Here is a 23,531-nt window from a genome sequence, read left to right on the forward strand (position 1 = left end):
CGCTGACGGAGCGGCAGGGCCGGCGGGGTTGAGCGGTTCGCTGTGGGCAGCCGGGGTCTGCTAGCGGCGGTTGACCGGCAGTTCCCCGCCGGACCCGCCTTTCTCTGCCTCAGGGGACGCTGCTGCCCGGCAGCTGCCCCCAAGAGTGACAGGAGGCTGTGATGCTTATACGGCATCCTGTGTCTTAGGTTTTCAGTCTCTCCGGGCCGTGAGGTGAGGCAGCTGGGAGTTGATAACTCGAAATACATGAGTTTTAAGCACGTTTCCTTTAGATTCCTGCGTGTTTCCCCAGAATGCTGAGTTTCTAAGATATTTTCAGGCTGTCTCTTGTTTGCCACTTCCTTTGTACACCTGTCACTTACCTTCCTGTTTGGTCACAGCTATTCAATATGCTTCCCTGAAGTCCTGTCAGCAGTTCTCCCCACTTTGTCACTTCTCTGTGTGTCTTGTGGTTCCACAGTCTTTGAATTCTGTGGTAATTCCCAGGCTGGCCTGTTAAAAGCAGGATTCCAGAGGAAATAAAATCTGGAAGCAGAGAAGTTAATCTTACTGTACTTGGGACAGTAGCTGAGGGATCATCCTCCTTACATGTGGTTTGGCTCTCCCAACCTCTTCCTGCCGTGGTGGCTGAGCTCCAATCTTATCCTGGGTAAGGATGAAAGGAAGTATGAGAATGTACTTAGAAATGGTGACTGGCTTACAGTAAAAGAAAAGGGAGTTGGCAGTAATAGTGGATTGGCTATACAAATTTTGTATACAAATCAAGCTACAAATGTTAGGAATTTCCCTCTGCAATGATCCTTAAAAATCAGCTTGGTTGTAATGACAAGACTGTCAGGATTTTTCCTTCAGACATAAAAGCAGGTTAGAAGTGTAAAGCTTACAGCTAGTTCCCTACTCTTTGTAGACATTGTGACTTACTGCAGTAGTGAACAAAAAATTCAGACTTTACCATACACAGAGTGCCATGGACTGTCTGGAATGGCTGTTGCCTACGGCACCGTGAAGGATACAGAGCAGGAATGAGGCTTGGGAATTTAAGGGCAATCAGAGATTTATGCCTGGTGGTCTGAAACTATTGCAACAAATAGTCCATACTCTGATTCAACAGCTGAATGTACAAGATTGTTCTGTGCTCTGAATTATGTACCATTCCATGTTTCATGCAACTTACTGAGTGTTGAAGGCTCATCAGATATTGATAAAATATCTTTATCCTCAATGCTGTCTGAAAATGGCTTTTTTGTTATCTTGGCCTAACTGTATGTTGTCCTATGGGATGATGCAGATAAGGAGACTGGAAGTCTCCTGAAAATAAGCAAAACATGAATTTGAATTAAGATGGATTAAGAAAGCAAAAAGAAAGTAAAAATTCTTCACTTTGCGTAGGAGTGAAGTACTAATCTGAACAGGTTTGGTTGTGTTGAGATGCCCTTCCTCAGCGATGAGATCTGTTGCAAAGTTGTACACTAAAGATAAAGTAAGTGTTGCTGGCAGCATTAGCTTACAAGGGTAACATTCCTCCTAAATCTCTGTAGTCTTTTACAAATGAGGGTACACAGAAAGGAGGGCTGTTTAAAAGAAATTCCAGTTTTCTAGGAAAATAAAGACTTTTCACCAGGAATGACTGAAATGCCAGAGCAGGTTCTTGGTTAGTAAAAATGCTATAGCTACCCAAAACCAGCTAAAGATCTGTCCCGGATGAGTTGCTCATTTCTTGCTCTACATATGTGGTAATATGTCTGTGCCCTGCACTATTTGTGTTACTGCTGTTGCTCCATTCTTTGAGGTTTATTTTCTTTTGGTGTGTAGCTTATACATTTTTTTATCATAGCACAATAAAACCCAGAACTGTTGGTGATGAATTGATTTGTCGTATAAATGTGCATCTCCTCATGCATATTTCACATTTGCTTCTCCCCATGCATAAACAGCATAAACAGTGTATTTTATGATCATCTCTAGTTAAATAAAATCTCAGATTTTCTGATGCTTGCTGATACGGGACTTTTTTCCAAAAAAGGCAAAATTATTCTGCGTAGGAGCAACACCACTGGTCACAATCTAGTTCACCTGGTTTTGAAACAGCAGAGCAATGGTGCCAACATTGCTGAGGTTTTGTGCTTCATTAATAACAGCAAATGTGGCTTCAGCTGAGGTGTGGCATGAAATGCTGTAGTTGTGAGATTAAAATGTAGTCAAGATATGGACTGTATCTTCAGCTGTGGTATGATCAGGGTGATGTCCATGTTCTTACATGGCGATAGCTGCGGTGGGTTAAATTCTCTTGGACTTCCAAGCCTGGGGAATATGATCTTAATGTCTTTTTTTTTCCAGGTATATAAGGAACATTTGGGTTCCTTTGTTTTGCTTTTGGCTTTGTTGTTTAATAAAGCATACTTGAAATGCTCTTCCTGGCTTTACAGCCATGTTTCTTTCCATGTTTAGCAGTGGTTTTATTTGTTCAAGCCTATACAAAGATAATGTATATTCTTTTCATTTGCAACTTCTAAAGAGATTCCTTGAGCAAAACTAAGCCTGCTGTGGGATCCTAATTCAGGCACTGGAGCTGAGCAGTGGGATTGCTGTCAATGATGCCTTAGTTCAACAGCAAAAGCATGTGGTGGCTCCTCAAAGTGACTAGTCAAATAGATAGACTGAAGTGCTTTTTAAAAATGCTAAGGTTTTCATGTTCAGCAGCTTGTACTGCTGGTTGTATTTAACCAGACTGTCTAGTTAAAGTTTGAAAACCACTTGTAAAGTCTTGTCTCATTTTAACAAACTGTATTTTTTAGTAAGCTTTCATTGATATGCAGGGAAGTGGGCTTGTCTTTTTTTATCTAGCTTTAGTATGTAAAAGGATTTAAAATTACACTTCTGAGTGTAACTTTATCTGAAAGGTTAGGATTATTTTTCCAGTTTCAGAACTTGTGTGACACCCAGATTGCACATGGTGTTTTTAAAGTGCATTATTTTGAAGGAAGGTACAGCTATGCCTCTTTTTTTCTTTTCTCTCATTTTATGTCTCTGCCAAGGCCAAAGAATTAGTTCTTCAATAACAAGTTTTGTGAGAAGATGAGTAGAGCCTTCTCAGCAGATGGCATTTGAGAACAAAGGAAAATTACTGTCACAAATAACTTTAATACACAGACTTACTTGATTTTTTTTTCCCCCTGAAACGAGAAAGGCATCTTCAAGGGCAAATGGAACCTTGACTTGCCCATGAGAGGAAAGCTCATCCGTGTGGCCATGGCTGTGACTTGTGGTATGGCTCTTTGTGCTGCATTCTTCCATGATAATGAGGGAAGTGAGAGAAGCACTTAAGCTTTCTTACCTCTTCACAAGCAATCAATGGCTAATTGATGCAATATGGTTGGGATTGTTATTAGTATCTGAGGGACTGGACATCTAATTCCCACTAACATGATTGATGATCTCAGCATATTTTTTTCATTTTTGAAGTGTAGATTCCTGCCTCCTGAAGAAATAACAGTATTTCTCCATTCAGATGAAAAATGTTAGAATGAGCGACTGTGCTCTCTTTAATATGTTTTTTACTTTGCTAATTGTTTTTGACTGGAAAATACACGTTTTTGCTATTTGTGTACAGGGAGACAGAAAAATCTTAATGGAGGCTTGCTCTCCAGAGAGAGCGCAAGAGATTATACACTCTTTCTACACTCTTTCACTTTTGCCTAGATGTAATTCTAATGGTAAGGTAAAATGGTACAGCTTAAAGTGAAAGCAAAGTGAGTAGATACATGAAAGCACAACACAATTTATATCAGCATTCTTTGCTGACTACAGCAAGGTGAAATCAAGGTGGAGGCATTGCTTAAATGGGATGCATGAAGGCTAAAGTAGAGGTGATGGACTGAATTTTGCTTTAATTTATACTTAGTAGAGTTCCATTGAAGTCAGCAGGGAGAAGGATCAAAGCAGGACTTCGCTGCTAAATAATAGGGTGCTCAGAATTGCTCATGCCATAATTTTTGCAACCTTAGTTGTAACCCTTAAGTAAAAATAAGAGTTTCTGTATCTAGTAACATAGGAATCTTTTGCTTAGAAAAATTAAATTTTAAAAGAAAAAAATTAACTTGGGGTTTTGACTTATTCTGTTGTGTTGGAGGTGCCACATGTTCAGAGGAAGAGGAATGGTGAGTCACCTTTTGACAACATTCTTTCAGGAGAGGTGGAGTGGAGGGAGGGAAGGAGATGGGTCATTTTGTTGCTGTTGACCTACTTTCTGTGCTTGGTTCCTCTTGCTGCTGGGCAATTAGGCCAACTCTAGCTGAAGTCATTGGTAAGGCGGGAGCATGCAGAGAAAGGGCAGGTGTTAAGGAGACATAGGTAAAACACACCACGTGTCTGAGTGCTGCTGTGAGTGGAGGCTATGGGTCAGGTACAGCCAATGTTGTTCTTCTGTTCCCAGTCTGTGCAGATCCCACTGGATACCCCAGCAGCAAACCTGGCATCCTTGAATGGCTGTCCATCAATCTGGGCTAGAGGAGTGTTGGCCACCTGAGGCTGGTCCCACTCTAAATTCAGGTGCTATGCCTGAATAGAAGCCTGGAGTTTTTCTGCCTACTCAGAAGAGTATCCCAAATTGGAGCACTTCAAGGCAGCCCTTGGGACTTGTTTTGAAGAATGTGGAACATGGAACTAAAAAAAATATCTTCAGTGAAACAGCAGAAATAATACTACTTGCTCAGAGTCTTTCCTCCTCACCTGTTGATTTGCAAAAGATGATAGGAGTTTAATGTCTTTTAAGATTCATGGTTTTCCACCAGATTTCATTAAAGTTGTCCAAGCATTTCAAGTTATAGGGTAGGGGTTGGAGAAAGACTGACAGACTTGTTTCCTGCAGGAAGAAAAAAAAATACAACCAAGAAGCCGGGATTCACTATGATATATTGCACATGGGGACAGCCTGCTCTGAATATATCCAGAGACCAGCTGCTTTCCGAGTAGGAACTGATGCAGGAGTCAGACAAGGGGAAGCAGTCCCAGACTGGTGCACTCATGCTGGGGAGAGTGAGAAATGCAAGGTTTTCTGTGTCATTGGTTTATCTGAAGGACAGTTAGGGAAAAGTGTTAATACTATTACTAATGCTAACCCCAAACATTCAAGCATCCCAAGTTTGATCCTACAGCAGGAAAAAGAGCATTTTAAAAATTTATTCTCTATGAGAGTAAGGAATCTGAATGGATTGGTGATTTTAGCTTTTATTTGCTCCTAGCAACGTTTGAAACCATCCTGAAATGGAGAAGCATCATGTTTGCTCCAGCAGTGGGATTAGTGAAAAACACTGAACATTTTTTGTGCTTAGTAAAAAGAAGCTATTTAGGCTGTAAAGAAGGTCAACAACTTTTCAAGAGCCTTTTTCTCCTGATTTTAGAGCATGCTGGCTGGAAAGACGACAGGCTGCTGGAGCGCAGCCTTACTGTCACAATGCCGCTGGATCCAGCCGGCTTGTCTGCAGCCCGGTCTGAGCACAGAGGGCAAAACTGCTTTGTCTGCAGCATCTTTTGCAGACGTTGCCTCAAGAATCACAAACCTGTCCTTTCTTTGTTTTACCCCGTGGTCTTTGTTGCTGTGTGTTAATGATCATCACCTGACTGGCTTTGTTAATGTCATACAGCTTGTTTTGTAAAAGTAATTCTTAAAGAGTGCAGCATTACACTTCAGCAGATTTATTTTGTAGTTGGAAATATCTTAAAGCTATCTCCATTTACCGCAGGCTCTTTTAGCCAGCTCTATGGTATGCTTTACATAAAGGCAGTTCTAATTTCTTTCCCATTATACACTGAATTAAAAGGCATATTCTTTACTTTTATCAGTAAGGTGCTGGGAACATTTTGAGCAATGCCCTCCTCTCCTGTGTATTGTGACAGTGGATCAATGGAAGGAAACCTGAGCCCAAACTACCTGCCTGCAGACTTCTCCAAAATGTCTTAGCAGCCCAAACTTCAAAAAAGGCAGGTTTAAAAAAACAATGAAAGGCTTAGAGAATGAAAATACAAACTGCATGACAGTTGCTCTCTGCTTGCTGTTCTCCACAGCCTAAGCTTTATGTGCTCCTAAGCTTTATGTGCTCCTCTGCACTAAGTCTCTTGAGCACGAGCCCACTTTCCATCTCTGTCCTTTGCCATTGCAGTAACATCAGTGTTTTGAGCTGGTGCCGGCAGGTTTTTGTAGAGGGAAGGAAATGCTTCTGCATGCTGCAGGGGGACAAGGGGGTTTTTGGCCTGCTGAAAACAATGTGTCAGGTTCAGAGGCTGGTAGCCGGGGTGCCTAGCCCGAGAAACGAGGAATACTCCTTGGACCTCAGACTGCTCTGCTGCCCTCAAGTGATGCATGCAGTGAAATGTTTTGCAGTGTTTATCAGTGATAACACAATATTCCAGTCCTTCCAAGACTGCTGGCTTCAAAGGAAATTATCTAAAGTAGTTATGGCTTTGTCAGTCTGAATGTCGAGCATAGATGGAAATTTATTTCTTTGACTCTCCGTAAGTTCTTTCCCAGGACTGTTAAATGTTTGTTGTGAGAAAACAGAAGTCTGAAGTCTGTCTCCCTCCACTGAGACATAACAAGCAATTGCCCTTCCTTTCCCATTTCTTGTGCTCTCTTTTCTCTCTCCTTTTTTTCTCTGTCTCTTCCCCCTTCCCCCTCCTGATATTTTTAGCTCCAGTTTAGCTGCAGTTAGAACTTCCTTCTCACAATCTCATTTTATTGAAATACTGCTCTGTGTAATGGTGATTCTATTGGAGATGGTTATTTGCACTAGCATATGAGTGAGCTAGGAAAATAGGGTATTAAATTAACAGGGATTTGGGATCATCTAAAAATACTAATTTTATGGGTTTTTTGATCATTTTGCTTATGGGCAGAAACTTAAGTTATGGATACTAAAATTATTCTGTATACTTATCTAGGCTTATTCTTCCATTCTTCAAACCAGCTCCCTATGGACGCATTTGTATAAACAGAAGCATGCTAATTAAAATTGCCAGGGAGACACAATCTATTTAAAGCCTCAAAGCACAATTTTACTTTTAGGCTTCATATTGTGATAGTGTAAAAGAGCAAAGTTTCTCTTCAAGGTTTAAATATAATGAGGTGGAAATTTTTGTTCAGTATGTGCTATTTGGCTGCATGTTGCTCTTATCTCCACTAACATGCACCTGATTTTCTTTTCTATCTTGCCTTTGTTCGTTGTTAAATCTCCAATGGCCTTTCATCTTTTTTAAAGGACTGCAAAACTCATTAAAACTTTGCACTTATTTATTTCTGTCTGCTTTGTCATTAACCCCCCTCTTGTAGTTCCCTCACTTTGACATAAAGTAACTAATTTTAAACACTACAGATACACTACCGCCTGTACCAACAGCCTCTACATGTCTATTTATTGTAAGTCTATTTCTGCTATCTATATCTGTATCTAACACCTAGTCTTATATCTAATCTAGTCTTTTTCTGTCTAAAAATCTTGATTTTCCGAACAGGAATGGTATAATTCCACTTCTTCTGGTCTGTAACAATAGCCATTGTTTTTTGTTTTTTTTTTTCAGGATGATAGTTCTGTTATGGTCTTCTCCCAGAAGCTGTGTCAGTCTTGCCACTTTCGTAACTAAAAGGAGGAAAGCAGGTCCTCAGGGTCACAGGCATGGGTGGAAAAGCCTGTGACCACCAGGATATGTGTGCAGAGCTGATGACCTTTGAGGTGGAAATTGTCTTGCTGGCTCTGCCTCACCATGAGGCTGAAAAACAGCATCTTGACAACAGCACAACTCTCCAGCCATGGTGTGCTGCTGATAGAGCTGGCTGCTGCCTATTCAAGGCTCAGGTAGGTGCCTGAACATCACACCAAGTACACACCAGCCCAGCAGGAGCAAGCTCCCAGGGGTTGTCTTGATAAAGTGGGCAGAGACTCCCCCAAACTCGTAACTGCAATGAAAACAGGGACTGTTGGTGGGTGTCCCTGAGTTACGCAGCGAGGTGCCAAGGCCTGGTTTCTGGGCTGGGTGGTTACCAAGTTTGTTAAACAGGACTTGTGCTTTGTGAACCCAGGATGACTGTGCCTGATGATTGCAGTATTCAATAAATGCCTCTCAATAGTACGTGATACAATCTTCTCCATAACTTTTCCAGTTGGACTTACAGGGCTGTAGTTTCTTTGGTCTTCCCTTGTATTAAGAGAAGTGCTGCCTATGTGTGAAGTTCATGACATTACAAAGCCTAGTTCCCTTCGCTTTGGATTTGAGATGTGTATTTTAATGTAACTGATATAAATTCAATCCAGTATACCTTAAATGCAGTCTAAAAGCATTCTGCTGAAATAATTCGTTAATAAGCTCTCCACAGTGCACTCCTAATTGAAGTGCTGGTCAGATCTGCTGCTATTGCTACGTATTGTTGGTCACCAGCCACAACTTCTTGATCCTGTAGTTCCATGGTGTTCTGACTTGAGCACTGAAGCTGACTTAAAGAATTTAAGGAGTCCGTGCCAGCTCAGACTGCTCATTCCTACATTTCCATCACTGTTTTACCTGCCAGCACATAACTCCTACTGGGTCTTTGGTGTAGGCCAAATCACTGAACTGAGCCAGGCTGAAAAATTGTCTCTCTCTTCTCTGCAGAAAAGAAGCCAGGATCAGTTTATTGAATCAGTTTACAGTATGTGTCTGCACCATGCAAAACTGCATTGTGCTGCAGGCACATACGGCTGTGTTGTGCTATAGGAGCCTATGGCTGAGATGTGGGGGAAAGTGAAGGACTCCTTAGGACAGTTAGGAGTTTTGCATAGTTCTTTCAGCATGGTTTAATGCAAAGGTTAGGTGCTGATGATGTAGTAATAGTCCACACAAGGAGGTCGTTAGGGGCTGTACAAAAGTAATCTCTCTCCTCTAGTTTTCTTTGTGTGCCTTTGGCTGTGTGCTAGGAGCCAGGTAAACTCATATGGCCTCAGTCCTGTGTCCTCTTGCGATTACCTCTGAGTACATCAGGGTGAATGTTCAATTTTGTTAAAAACTATCATGATTTGCTTTTAATTAAACCCAGAATGAAAAATACATTTCCAAAATCTGGGGAAAAAGAAAAGAACACGCTTAAGTTTATATACGAGGGTTGTATTTTTACATGTCTCTGGTAGCATTTGCAATGTATATCTTGTTGAAATGGACTACTGTGTTGCAGAAAGAAAACAAATATTTCCTTTATTATTTATTCTGTCATGTCAGTATGGAAAGGAAATAGCATAACAAAATGATGTCTTGTCTCCCTGGTAAAGTAAGAGGCACTGCTCAGATATGATCTGATTTCCTCTAGATTTATCCAAAAGTCATGAGGTTTGGTGTTTAAAAACATGTGAGCTCTGGTTTGAAGCTTCTTCTGCGGTTGAGGCATTTTTAAAGTCCCCATTCTATGTGTATGCTCTGGTAGGTCCTGAGGGGTCATAATCTAAGATCTTAGAGTACAAAGGGGGCCCCCTTCTCCTTCTTGCCCTCTATTCATTGGGAAATACAGTGCATTCCAGGCCTTGCATTTCCTGGTGCTACAGCCATGCCAGGTGCATTTGCAGCCCTCTTTCTGGTGTGCGAAGGAGCCTCCACACTTGTCTGAAACAGCAGCAACATGCCCCTGACTGTGATCCAGTGCTGTCTCCTGTCTCCACCAGTTGTCTCCTATTGGGCCCTCAGGCTGCTGCGGAATCATAGAACAGTTAGGATTGGAAAGGACCTCAAGATCCTGTAGTTCCAATCCCCCTGCCATGGGCAGGGACACCCCACACTATAAACCAAATCCTATTGATCAGATGTTCCTCCTCACTTGATCAATTGTCAGATGAAAGATTGGACATGAGCCAGCAATGTGCACTTGCAGCCCAGACAGCCAAGTATCCTGGGCTGCATCAAAAGAGCATCAAGGGAGTTGGTTTTCCCCTTTTCCCTCACTTTCGTGCGATGTCACCTGGAGAACTACATCCAGCTCTGGGGTCCCAGTACAAGACAGACATGGCACCTGTTAGAGAAGGGCAATGGAAATGGTCAGAGGAACAGCTCTTCTTTGAATAAAGGTTGAGAGTGTTGGGGACCAGCCTGGAGAAGAGAAGGCTCTGGGGAGACCTTAGTACAGCCTTTCAATATATAAAGGAGGCTTATAAGAAAGACAGAGAAAGACTTTTTGCCAAGGCCTGTAGCATCAGGAAAAGGGACAATGGCTTTAAACTGAAAGACGTGAGACTTAGATTAGACATACAGAAGAATTTTTTTGCAATGAGGGTGGTGAGATATTGGAATCAGTTGCTCAGAGAAGTTGTTAATGCCCCATCCCTGGAAGTGTTCAAGTTGGCTGGGGCTTTGAGCAACCTGGTCTACCCTGTCCATGGCAGGAGAGTTGGAGTAGGGTGATCTTTAAAAGTCCCTGCCACCCCATACCATTCCATGGTTCTATGATGCTTAGATTCTCTATGATTCTATGATAATATGAGCTCGTCAGCTGAAAGCAGCAGAATCAGGGACCTGCTGCCTGAATATGTATCTTGTTCTGTCAAGCTGTTTCCTTCTGTACATAAAGTAGACAGCTTTGGGGCTTTATGAGTACGCGTCTTGGTTTGGCTGGCGAGAAAAATTAAGAGCAAGGGTGGGATGAGGGCTTTGCTGAAAACAGCGCAAAATTCCCTTAGTTTCGGCAGAGCCTGGATTTCGCTGCAAGTGCTTCCTTTTCTCGTCCTCGTTGCTACTCTCCATTTGGTCAGCAGGTGGCAATCTCTACTTTTCGTCTGATCCTAAAAGTTCTGCTTGCACAACACAAACTATTCAAATAGCCTGTTTTCTGCTTTGCTTCGGGTATTCTGACTGGGAGCTGGGTGAGATCTCATTCCAAATCTCTCTTAACATTTAAACGCTTACTTAGTCATCAAAGTATTTTTAAAAGCAGAACTTAGAAAGCCCATTGCTTTACAAGTCATGCTTGTTCCTTTCCCATCCCCAGCTCTCAGAAACTCCCACAACTCAAAACTGAGCCATATAAATGGAGCTGTGTGTATCATATATTTTACTATAAGCCATAGACATTACTTAACATGCCAGTACTCAGACCTCATAAACTATCATGTTCTAGGATCTGGGCCTAATATCACTTACTAATATTTCAAGTGAATCTTGCAAAGAGATGATGGAAAAAGAAAAAAAAAAAACCAACCAGGTATTTCCATGCCTGTTGTTAAGTATTTGCCTTGATTATTAGATCTAAGCAATCTAATGTCCTTTCCTTGTGGAACAATTGGCCAAAAACATATCCAAAGTCAGCAAGTCCTTGGACTCTCTGCTTTGTGCCAGTGTTGCAAAGCAGTTCTATCTAAGGCTGTTTCAATATATTTTAGTATTGACGTGCCCCCTCCCTGCTCCATTCTGAGGCCTCTTTTGCATACCAAAATGTACAGCAGTACATGGTTTCATATGAAAATGAATGGTGACTTTTTTGCCTAAGCTTTGTGCAAAATTTGAATTTCTCTTTAAAATTGGGAGAGGCATATGTATTTTCACAACAGGTATTTTGATTTTAGCCTTGCTGTTTGAGGTGCACAAGCAAGCTAAAATGCCTTGTTGGTTACTTGCCTATTGGCAGTGGCAAGAAAAAAAATGTTTAATTGTTTAACTGCCATTTGCTCTGGCCTATTAATATCTATAATCTGCTATTTCAATACAGTCTGTACTGAGGAAATTTGTTGAGGATTAGTAGGAAATTAAGTAAGTTACAGCTAAGTTAAATAATTACGCTGAGGGCATGCAGTCCCCCAGAACAAATGAACCTGCACAGATTCATTATGTCTATTGGTCGAAAAAAAGATTATGAAACATTGTTTTTGTTCACTTAAAGAAACAGTGATGGCTGTGTGGAGTTTGTGTAGTCTCAGGAATAAACATAAAAAGTGAGGGTCATTACATCTTCAGGCATAACTTCTCAAAGAGAGCTGCTGTTTTTAAGAACCTCATCTACTTTGTTTATGACCTGCCTTATTGCTCCACCTACGCCCAGGTGTATTTCTGTGCTGCTGCTCGTAATTTCTGATGGTACCTGTGCATCTGCTGACAGCTTGGGAAGCGCCGTCTGCTTTCACTGCAGGCAGGCAGCTGGAGGTTTCATGCTGGAGTGGAGTCACCCAGGTTTTGGGTGAAATAAGAGCATGCTGTTAGCTCCTGGCAGCCTGCAGACACACCGGGCACTGTGTTGTCCTTGAGTCCTCATAGCTGTGCTGGGAGCTGCCTTACAATTTCCATATTGTCCCTTAGGCAGTTTTTCCAGGTGCTTCAGTGCCATGGTGATGACTTCTGTCAAGACAGATAAGTAGGAACGGTTGCTGACTTATAAAACCAGTGGGATATTCAGGCCTGAAAAAACTGCTGTTCTGAGGCAGCACTTGAACAACAGATGTTTTAAAATACACATTTTGGCTGGAGGGTTTCTGCAGTCTCTGTCCTCAGAGGTTTTCAAGACCCAGCTAGAAAAATCCCTGATCAACCCAGTCGGATCTCACAGCTGACCCAGCTCTGATAAGGAGGTTGGAGCAGAGCCCTCTTGAGGTTCCTTCCAGGCTGAGTGGTTGTGGTGTGCACATGGACTGCTGCTGTGCCAGAGACTGCTCGAACCTAGTCAACCTCTGTTGTGCCTCTACAAGTCCTGGTCCTAAGAGTTATACCTCTGCACATACTATTAATTTCCAAGAAGTGCTTTGAACAACAGTTAACCTTCAGTAGCTCTGTGAGTTGTTATCTGTACTGTTGGGGAAAACACGGAAAAGGTGACCATGGCTGAAACCCCAGGGAGGAGGCCTTGTTAAGGGCGGAGATTAGGATTTGGTAATGCAGCTAGAGAAGGAACTGTTTTCTAACCCCAGATTACTTTCCTGTTTTGTACTTGGGTGAAACCAGGACATCTCAAAGGAAAGATGGAGACTTTTTTTTTCAGAGCCAAGAACAATCAGTAACTAGAAAGGGCACTTATGGGACATATAAGAGGTGAAGTTAACATCTCTAGACCAATGAGGCATACCACAGATCTTTAACCTTTCAGTAGTTTGGGGTTGCCTAGACTTTTTCTAGTGGTTACCAGTTTTTACAGCTTCTACAAACTTATTTGGGTTTCTCCCCCCTCACAATAAAGTCCTATTAATTTTTTACCTTGCTGTTAATCTGGCTTATATATTTGGGAAACCCCAGCTCCTAATCATGAGCTGACAACATTAGACAACATAGTCTCTTTCAGTTGGGAATGGCATTATTTGAACTAAGAGGCTGATGCAGGTGGAAAACACAGTTCATTTGAACTAGCACCTCTTGGTTACCAGTGAATGAGATCCAGACACCACAGAATCTAGCAGAATTTGCATTCAGTTGAATTAACATCCCTTAAATTCAAGTCTTGCTCTATTTCTGCTTTGCCTACAAACATTTGATGCTGTAATGATTTCCTCTAATAAAAAAACAAAATATCCCTTTTCTTGTTGGAGGGATTTGCCTGTAGCGCAAAGCAGAACAACCACAGAACAATTGCCCTTGTCTTTCACATGTTTTTTTCCTTTTATCCCCCCCCTCTTTTTTTATGTTTTCCTTTTGAATGTATTCCCTGGTGCAAGAACATTCCTTCAAAAAATTAAATAAAACAACAGTAATCATCCAGTCATCTTTTTCCTGCATGTTCATGCAGTTATTCTGCCTAAGTAGCAGATCAGATTCAAAATCTAACTAACAGCAGTGTGTCACTTTCGAGACCACGTCAGGGTCCACAAAGATGTTTCAGGATGTTGTGAGCTCCAATTAAATGTGCAATTAAATGGCCACGGGGTTTTTTTTCTGATGTTCAGACCTAAGAAAGGCAAAGTGGGGTACAACAACACAGGCTCGCGAAGAGTAGATTCTGCTGAACTTCTCTGATGTCACTCCTTGATAAGAGCAAACTTTAGGTATGGTCCCAAAGTGGAAGCTGCTGGAGTAGAGGCTGCCTGAGGGAACTGGAAAGCAGAGAACATGGCAACAGTTGCCAGTGCTGGGAAAGGAAGTATCAGAGAGATAATCAAATATTGTTCATGGGGCTTTTCCTATTTTATGTCTTTGTTAGCACTTCCTTTGTAACACAGGGGAGCATGCTGGTTGGCTGGAGTTAGGAGGCACTGTTCATGCAGAAAAAGGCTAGGATATAAGATGGAAATAAGGACTGGAGTAAGAGGACTCGATGAAATTTGGTAGTTCAAAATGAAATATATAATTCTTCTGTACTCAACATAGTTATCATGAGGAAAGGCCTGAGGAAGAGAAAGATCTAGGCATACCACCTGAATGGATTCAGTCTTCTAATGTGATGAATCTGAGAGAAAAAAAAAAGTATGTAGTGCATGAAATGAGGTGCTTCCAGTGGAGATAGGAAATTCTTTAGAATTAAAACCTGGAAGGGAATATGATTGTTCTGCGTAGCTACATGGTCTTAATACTTCTGTGACAGGTTAAAAACACTGCAGTAGTTTTCCTTTGGAAATGGTGCCATTGAGAACTTGAGCCCCATGTTTTTGCAGAGATCTTAATGGAGCCAGTTGCTTGTGAAAAGAAGATAGATTTGCACTGTGACTTTCTAACTACTCTTTTTTTGGAGCATGTTCAGGAAACTTTGCAAGATGAGCCTTGCAGAGTTTCATGAAAATTTCTGTCCCACAGGAGCAGAGCAGTTTGGCTAAGCATGAGGTTCATTAACTTTTGGGTGACCTTTTCACAGTAGATACATGGCTGTTGCAGAAGCAGGTAATGAAATGCTGATAATTTTACAAACCCCAGAAAGCATTCCATAAACATGGCTGGAGGCAACAATGCAAAATCTGAAGAAATAGGTTTCCTGCTTCGAATTTATAGTTAAAAAAATAAAGCTCAATTCAAAGACAAATCAAATGGTGGAAGATTATGAATATGATTTAAAGAGAACCAGTGTTGATGGAGGTTTTGTTTTGTTCTTAGTATAGAGACACACTATTTTCATTAAATGGATGAATAATAAACGGATTAACCTGTCAGGGAAGAAAATGGCATACTGTGTTCAAATTCTGCAGCTATTTTGGGGAAGGTGACAAATGTGTGTGTAGAGATTAGGCTGTTTTTCTTTTAACCCTTTCTTCCCTCTCCAGAAAATGCCCTGCAAGCAGAGAAGGCGAGGCAGGAGCCTGCAGAAAAGTGGGGGTAACTTTCTTTTAGTGTTAGAACCTGGTTATAAATAGGAGGTGACATACTGAGTAACCTGGGATTCCAGGAGCACAGGAACAGAGCATGCAGTACTGCTTCTGATTATGTCCTCCCTGGGGAAAGCCTCACATATCTCACCTTTTGGTATGGCTTGACAACTATATGTGTCTAGCAATGCACCCCAATGATTAGTTTTGTCCAACACTTAAAAATCTGAAGGAATGCCTGTTAGTTTGTGTGATCTATCTGCAACAATACCATCAGCAAAGATGCATTTGCCATTTGAGTTCAGATGAACCAGAAATCATTAAAATGCGCCAAATATGATGCAAGATATATTTTTCCAGTGCCACTGTTTTAAAGTAGCATGGTTATTACATGTTGAAGAAGTGAGACCTTCAGCCTATCTTTTGTTTGCAATGCAATTAGGAAAGAGCTGAAAAATTCTGGTCTGACTCATGAATGTTTTTGTACACAGCTTCTTGGGAATTAAGAGAGAGAAATATATTTGTCATCCTCTAGTCCTATAGCAAGAAGTTTTGAAGAGCTATTTATCATCAGTGAAATTCCACTAAAGGCATGGTAAGTACGTGTAAAGCCTTTGCAGGTTTCAGGTTGTCCCATAGAGTTCAGAGATCTGCCCAAACATTTGGTGGAGAGATACACACATCCTTGGGGGATGGATCTTTCTCTATAAATTCCGCAGAATTATCATAACAGAAGCTTAGTGTTTCTGCTACTGTAAAATGAAACTCTGACAGCCTGATTATAATCAATCAAATGCCTATAATGAAAGTACTGATACTTCTACATTTAGAAGTTAGTCTGAAATATATGGCCAATAAGCAGAGGTGGGGTGGAGCCATTGTCCCTGACCTCTGCAGAGAATTGGGTTGAATCTCTTTGGATCAGCCTCCTCAACAGTGTTTTCAAACATAAAATCTGCATTTAAGATAAGGGAGAGAGGAAAAGGGATTATGGAAATCACAGTGAACTGTCCTAGCTTTCACATTAGTTTATTTGGTTTACTTTTCATGAGTGTTTCTGTGGGGAAAATAGCTAAGAAGCATTGCACGTGTCATCTTTTGTGATCAGAGCATTTTTGGGTTTTATCTGTGACTTGAATTAATTTTAGAATGAGTTATTGGTTCTTTATAGTATCTTCCCTGACTTGCTACTCTCCCAGGAACATTTTGTGTTGAATTCGTTACAAAGTGTTAGCAGAAGGGAGCTTGCAACTTCCACTATTGCCTTCTCAAGTATTTTTCTTGTTATATTTTAAATTTCATTACCTTCTAATTCAGAACTCTAAATTTTCATCTCAGAATATTGAAAACAAACTGAACCACATCCATCCCTGTGTAAATGCCTTCAGCCACAATTTAAGTGACTTGAATTTTCTTGAAGTACAGAAAGGCAAGTCTATATAGATAAATTCAATAAACCTGGGTGTCTCTGCCCTTACATGTTATGTATGTATGTTAGTAGCCTGGATGTTAAGTGCAGTGCTTTAAGCTTTGTCAAGATGCTCTGTAGATCAGAGCTAGTTCACATTCACACAACTCAAAGCCTTGCCAGTGAATTTCAGGGACTGTAAGGTAAATATGGGCCAAGTGTTTACTCTGGACTATGTACTGTGTGTTGAGTCTTATTTTGGATTGTGGACTTTGGTCTAGCAACAGTGTTGAAACACTGTTGTTGCATCCTCAGATCTCAGCTGAGAGGGAAGAGGTACCTAACATATATGATGCAGCTGTAGCTTTTAATATGCTAGAAAATTAGCTCTGTATGGATTTCTGTTGCACATTCATAGATCTGTTTCTTTTTCTTTCTTTACACAGCCCCCTTTTCCCCTCCAATTCTGCATTACAGCCAAAGGGAGTATTTAATGAAACTAAACTAAATTCTGACTGTATTGAGCCACTTGCCAGATTAGACCCCATGGCAAGGACATTGTCTCTAGTACAATGATAGATTCTTTCATTGGTGAAAGTTCAGCTCTCTTTTGAATGCTGTGATTGTTCTATAAAAATAATGCCCAGTTACTACCAGAATAAAATACTTTAGGATCTTATTGTTGTTACTGAATCCTTTCATTTCAAGCCAGCATTGTTAAACTTCTTCCTTAAAAGTTAAGATATACAGGAGATGTAATATAGTGAGTTGTATAAGTGTGTTTTATAAATGCTTTGTGGTGAGAGATGCCATTTGTGCATGGTGGTAGATCATTAAGGTCTCTTCCAACACCAACCATTCTATGATTCTATGATTTTTAGGATACACCTGGAGATGATCACAACCCCCTTAATATACCAGAGCAGGAAAGTGGAATTGGACTGGAAGAAGATGAGTGAATGGAGAACAGAAACTTATCAAATGTTATGAAGTCTTGAAGGACAGAAGATGGACAAAAGCAATGGGTGACTGTAAAAAAATAAATCCTGGTTGGAAAAGGATTGTGGAGCTTGGCTGTGTGTAAAGGGTGGGGGGAGGTTTTTACAGGTCTTGATTTATAGCAAAGAATGAGGGGAATTTTCTTTTTACCATCCCATTACTCATGTTAGGAATAGAGAAAGTGAAGTTCATTTTCCTTTTGGAAATTGTCTCTTCACAGCTGAGAATCCACCCTATGGCTCACTGCTTTTTTTCCATGCCCTCTGATTTTTGAGCTCCAGACTGCAGTCTAGTTGCCTGGCTGAAACCGGAATTAGTCCTCTAACCATAAATAATGTCACAGAGAATGAGGTTTAGCAATGTAGTAAACTTACACAGGCAGTGCCAGATGGCTTTTACAGTCCAGTTTGGCCCATGAGCGTTTGCTCGTGTGAGCGCATGTGTGTATTAAAATACCCCACAAAACCAACAACACCCTCCCCCTCCAGACAAAATCTAGTAGCTTCTGGTAACTGGACCATCTGGTAGCTGCTCCATCCAGTATAATGTAATTTACTTTTTTGCTTTTCAAGCAGGTCTGTTTTTAAATGGCTTATTTTAATCACCAGAAACCACATATGTGCCAGTCAGTCGTCTAGTAGTTCCCAGCACTCCTCCCTCTATGCAGCCTCCTTCTGTCAGCTGGGGTTTTCCCCAAGATGCCACTCACATTGATATCAACTTTGTCTTTTCCCCTAGGCATCTTCCAGTTTTGCATATGTGGTACATTTTTTCCCAGCAGAAAGCAGTTTCTGTCTCTATCATTTCCTCTTTGTAAAGAAGAAGCCTGTTCTTCCTAAATACTCATGTCTTTTAGAAACTATTGTTTGGCCTCATTCTCTCTTAGAATGTAGTCTGATGCCACTAACCTCAATGAATGCTTAAAAAATTTATACAATGAAACCCAAGTTTCCTGTAGCCTTCCCCTGTGCAGCTGAACTGGTTACAGGGCTGCAAGTCCCCAAAGCAGGTGCATGGAAAACCATGCCTAACTACCTTAATCAGTGGGGAAAAACATTTCAGTAAGTAAATCAGGAGGAAGACATAAATGGCTATTGGCTAGAGAGTTTCTCCTGTATCACCCTTGAGCAAGCTGAGCATCTGAGGCTCCAGTAAGTGCTATTTTTTAACTACCTGTGCCCTTATGTAATAGATTGAATGGGATTCAGGGTCATGAAGGGAACAGCTACACCCAGTATGCTTTCCTGCTTTCCTATTATCAAACTACTTTCTCTAGCTTCTTCACATGTCATATGTGGGGTTAGTGTCCATGGGATAGTATTGTGACATACTTCCTTCTGGTGGAAAATGCTCCCAAAATGGGGCTTCTACTGTAAGCACTTATGTTTGTCTTTTCCATGCACAAGTAGAGAAGAGAACTCCGAAGTAAGCTACTTGCTGTATATGTGCAGATGCCTTAGCTCTTTCTCCTTTTCTTTAAAAAGCACATCACATTCTGCTTATCCTTGAAAAAAAAAAAAACACTGCTGTAGGAAATGTCGCTAATATGGCACAGGTAACAATATTTTCTTTTTCCTTTCTATCTAACAGTAATTTTATTATCCAAGTACTATGAAGAGCTTGTAAACAGGGCTGTACCTTTGGTGTGCTCTCACCCTGCAGTATCCCTGCAGTCACGGCACTGGGCTGCGTGATGCAGAGGTTGTAATGCGCAGTGTTGCTCCTAAGATTTGCTCTCTTGATTTAACAGCTCTGCATTACTAGCTCACCCAAAGGCATGTGCAGGCTGTATCTGCCACTCCAGTATAGCTTTCTCGAACTATATGATTTCTAAAAGTGAGCAGGATGGTTGGTGGGTTGAAGTAGAAAAACAAGACAGTCTCTGTAGGATAGCAGGTAATAATAATCTGAATTTGATACTCTACTTATATTTTACCCATTGTAATCTATCTAGTTTCATTTTAATATGTTAAATGGATTCTTTAGCTTAGTCAAGGGGTGAAACTGTGCCATTTTGACATCTATTCACATGAAATGCATTTCATAACACACATTTTTAATGTGTGCTTCCTCTCAAAAGCTAGCATGGCTGTGTGTATTCTAGCATTGCAAGAAAAACTAAAATATGTGGTTGCAGTTCCACATTTTATTTTAAACTGTATAATATAATATTTTTTCATGTGAAGACAAAGTTCGTGTTGAATGAATGCATGATTAGATAATTATAGCTTGAAAAACATATCCTAGGATGGAACTGTATGAAGTCAGTTTTATAATCAGGATTCTCAGCAACAATCTTCACTGTCAGTAAAGTACCATGGCATTACTATGAAATAGAAATGCTTTGTTTTCTTACTACTCACAGCATTGTCCAACACAGTCAACTGTGATCAAGAAATTGGATTGGCAACAAATTGTATCTATTACACTGTGCCACTATTTGGGCTGAAAATTATAGCTGATTAATTTGGGGACAGGATTCGTGCATATTTTGATTTATGAAAAATAGTATAGTAGTAACTCTATAAGAAAAATACACATAGACTGGTGCATTTACTGGCATCTGGAAGAAATCTGTGGGCAGAGGTTCATTGCTTTGTACAGGTGTGAGCTCTTTTCTAACAACTGCACATGTACATCCCTTTCATCAGAGTTTAGTCCTACATTTAGAAGAGAAAACCAGTGGTGTGAGAAGCCACCAGTTTAAAAATATGCTTGTACTGTTTTTGTGGGATATGTAAACAAACTACCAGTGGTGTGTGGCCTTAAGGTAATGTCAATAACAGTTTCAACAGATGAAACCAAACCTTCAACATCCACTTTAATAGGGACAGTGATGAGATTTTCATTATTTCCTTTCACAAAGCATGGTTGCATGCAGAAGAAAAGCAGTCAGTAATGGATCTTAAACACAGTCTTACATAAGCTTACAGATCTAAGATTAAATAAATGATCTTAATAATCAGATTAATATTTATTCATAAAACACAGCTTTTTTTTCCAGAACTTGGAGAAGGAAACAGTATTTGGCTGATATATCTGTTTCTTCCTTGGTGGTGATGGTTTTATTTACATACAGGCAGTCCAGACAAAATACAGCATAGTATAGTGGGATGTTATCTCTGAGAAATATATAGGAAGCATTAGAATGACACCACTTGCCCAAGGGGGATAAAAACCTGTATGTGTTTCAGTTCTCCTTAGAAAACAGCAGAGTGTGAGCATGTATTACATACAGAATTTAACAGTGTAAACCCTGAGGACTGTATCTAGGACCTGTCAGTGTTCCCTATGAGACTCTTTCACTTGTAGAGTCCTTGCAGGATAAAATCTTTTTTACCCTGCCTTATTTAACTTATATTTTCAAACACTACATAAGAGATTACACAATAGGCACCTGACTGCCAGTCAGATATGTAGATTTCAAACAAGCTCTTGCACAGTGGTATAGCAGCATGGAATATTTTCTACCATCTCCAGCTATCCTGAGGACCCTAGCTCCATCTCAGAAACATCAACCTATTCCCTGTGACTCCATTTTCCTGCAGGCAGTGGCAATCCCCTGAACCTGTGTGGAAATGCTTGGCACTGACCATCCCAGCAAGTTGTGGAAAACAACATATGCCCACACAACCTGTACCTTTTCTATTCCCCAAACCAACCTGCAGATCCCCAGGATAAATCCAAGGCTTTGGACCTCATTCTTCAGACCTCTGATAGCTGGGGGTCTAAAGCTTTGCAATAAAGACTATGCTCAAGGTTTCTATGTCTCCGGCATAACAGAACTTCCTACAGATAAAGGTTACATTTGGCTGTGTTGGGAATAGAGATTTCTTGACAGACTGTCTAAGATTAGACAGAACACCCACAGTAAATGAGTATAATCCCAAACCTACTATCTTCCTCCTCAAGCACAAGTCTTTGCACTTGCCTAAGTGGCATAATAACATTTAGAGATGATGTATAAACTCCTACCAAAACTGAACAGGTGTATGCAAGTAGTCTTTCAGGGGATGTGTAGCTACTGTCTGTCACGTCATCCAGAATTGCTTCTGATTGGACCTTATCTAGAAGAGCTGGAGCAATACGGAAGGTATATGAAGCAATACAGGCCCAGCCCAGCTGGAAGCAGTACTGAGTGTGTTAGCAGAGAACACTGTCAGTAGTAAACAGCATAAGAGATACTGCAAGGAATTAACTGTACTTACCTTAAAAAATAGAAAAGACATTAAGAGAATAATGCATTGTCTAGCAAAGAATACAGAGAAAGTGAGGTGGAAAACTCACCCAAATTCCCCAGTGAGCTCTTGTTCCTTTCCCACAACAGATCAAACACCCACCATTTTGATAAATACTGAATGAAATAAGAACAGGGCCAGCAGAATACTCAGAGGTAAGAGTATGAGTGGGGAATGCAAGGCAAATGTGTGGGCAGGCTAATAAAGACTTAGTGGTGTGAAACAGCAGTGGATGTGACACTTGAAGCTGCCTGTCAGTATGTATATTTTACTTTGTTTTGCAAGCTCCTAATCCCCATGCTGCAGGTGTCCATCAGCATTGCAGTGTGCTGCTGGTGGCTGTATCCCTGCTTTTCTCCTGTACCTGTGGTAGATTACTTCTTTTTCATCTCACACCTCCTACCTCTCAGATGCTTTGTGCACAATCCCATTTTCCCACTGATCTGTGTTTGCACCATATTTCCAAACTTGGCTTTCTTTCCCCAGGATCCTGTTCATGCCTCTCTACTGTCATGTTCCTCCCAGTCCAGCTGCCACTCTGCCCCTTAGCTTCTGCTTTTCTCCACCCTCTACAATGCCCATTGGCCCTTGTTCTCCTCTATGTCCCCAAACTGGAACTTCCTTGCTTTCCCTGTGCTCCCTCCTTGGGGTGTTCATCCCTGCAGAACATGCAGAAATGCAGGGCATTGCTTATAGCAGCAAACACATGAGAAGAGCAATAAGCTGCTGAAAGAAGAAGTAGAAAGCAGCACACATTACCTGCTACCCAAGAGTTGCCCTGGTGCAGGCTCTTGGCACACCCCAGGATAGTGGTTATTTTAAACTATTGTGTATTTACAGCAGGGTTTCTATCGAAACACAGATTGCTAACCTGCTGTTAGCCTTCTTATAGAAGAGGTTTCAATTTCAGATGATAAAAACAGAGGGACAATTTATGATATTTCCATAATGAGGCATCATTCTAGTCCGTGTCCTGAGACAGTTTGAAAGAGGCAGACTATCAATTGTCATCTGGGAAAATCCTACAGATCCTGGTTCAGGTGGTTGTGTAACCATTTTATGTAGTCCTCTGAGATTTTTTCACTGCTGAATCTCTCCTTGCAGCTTCAAGAACACTGCGTTTTGCCCAGTTTGCTCCTTTCTGTATTTTTTTTTATGAGCACAAAGAAATAAAAAACTTTCCAACCCAACAACAAAATCTGGACCAAAAGAAATGTGAAAGGAAATTTCCTTTATCCCTTTGTGTATAAAAATATCGTGCTTTAGAAATGTCTTAGTTTGAATCATGCAAGAATAAGTTGTTCTACCCCAGCAATCACAACCCCACTGCATCCATTCTGTGGATGGCTAGAACAAGGGGATCTGAAATCAAGCATTTCTTCCACTGAATTACGAAGAATGTCGATTCTGAGCCAGCAAGCTATAAAAATGAGCAAAATGATATAAAAACCTATTAGAGGTAGCAAGAGATAATGACGATAATATCCATAATGTACTGTTTCTGCCACTTCATTCTGAATTAGAGACTGTTGTTGAGAATGATCTGCCTCACCAGGTTCCTGTTCGTCCTGCTTCGCGCCTGGCTGCAAAGACTTGCCTGGCTCAGTGTACCGTTCACTGACCAGGCACGGTAAATCAGAACTGCTCTAGTGAACCCTCGATGGCACATGCTCT

At 40.9% G+C, this 23,531-nt stretch overlaps 1 long non-coding RNA gene across 1 annotated transcript; it reads left to right on the forward strand.

The window, feature by feature from the left end:
• The first annotated feature begins 7,579 nt into the window (after positions 1-7,579).
• On the forward strand, positions 7,580-17,681 carry LOC115946415 (uncharacterized). The gene is made up of 3 exons (XR_004080491.1): positions 7,580-7,847; positions 15,704-15,807; positions 17,502-17,681. It is a non-coding gene; the product is annotated as an uncharacterized lncRNA (long non-coding RNA).
• The last annotated feature ends 5,850 nt before the right edge of the window (positions 17,682-23,531 follow it).

Source organism: Melopsittacus undulatus, chromosome 7, assembly GCF_012275295.1.
Source record: "Melopsittacus undulatus isolate bMelUnd1 chromosome 7, bMelUnd1.mat.Z, whole genome shotgun sequence".
Classification (NCBI taxonomy): domain Eukaryota; kingdom Metazoa; phylum Chordata; class Aves; order Psittaciformes; family Psittaculidae; genus Melopsittacus; species Melopsittacus undulatus.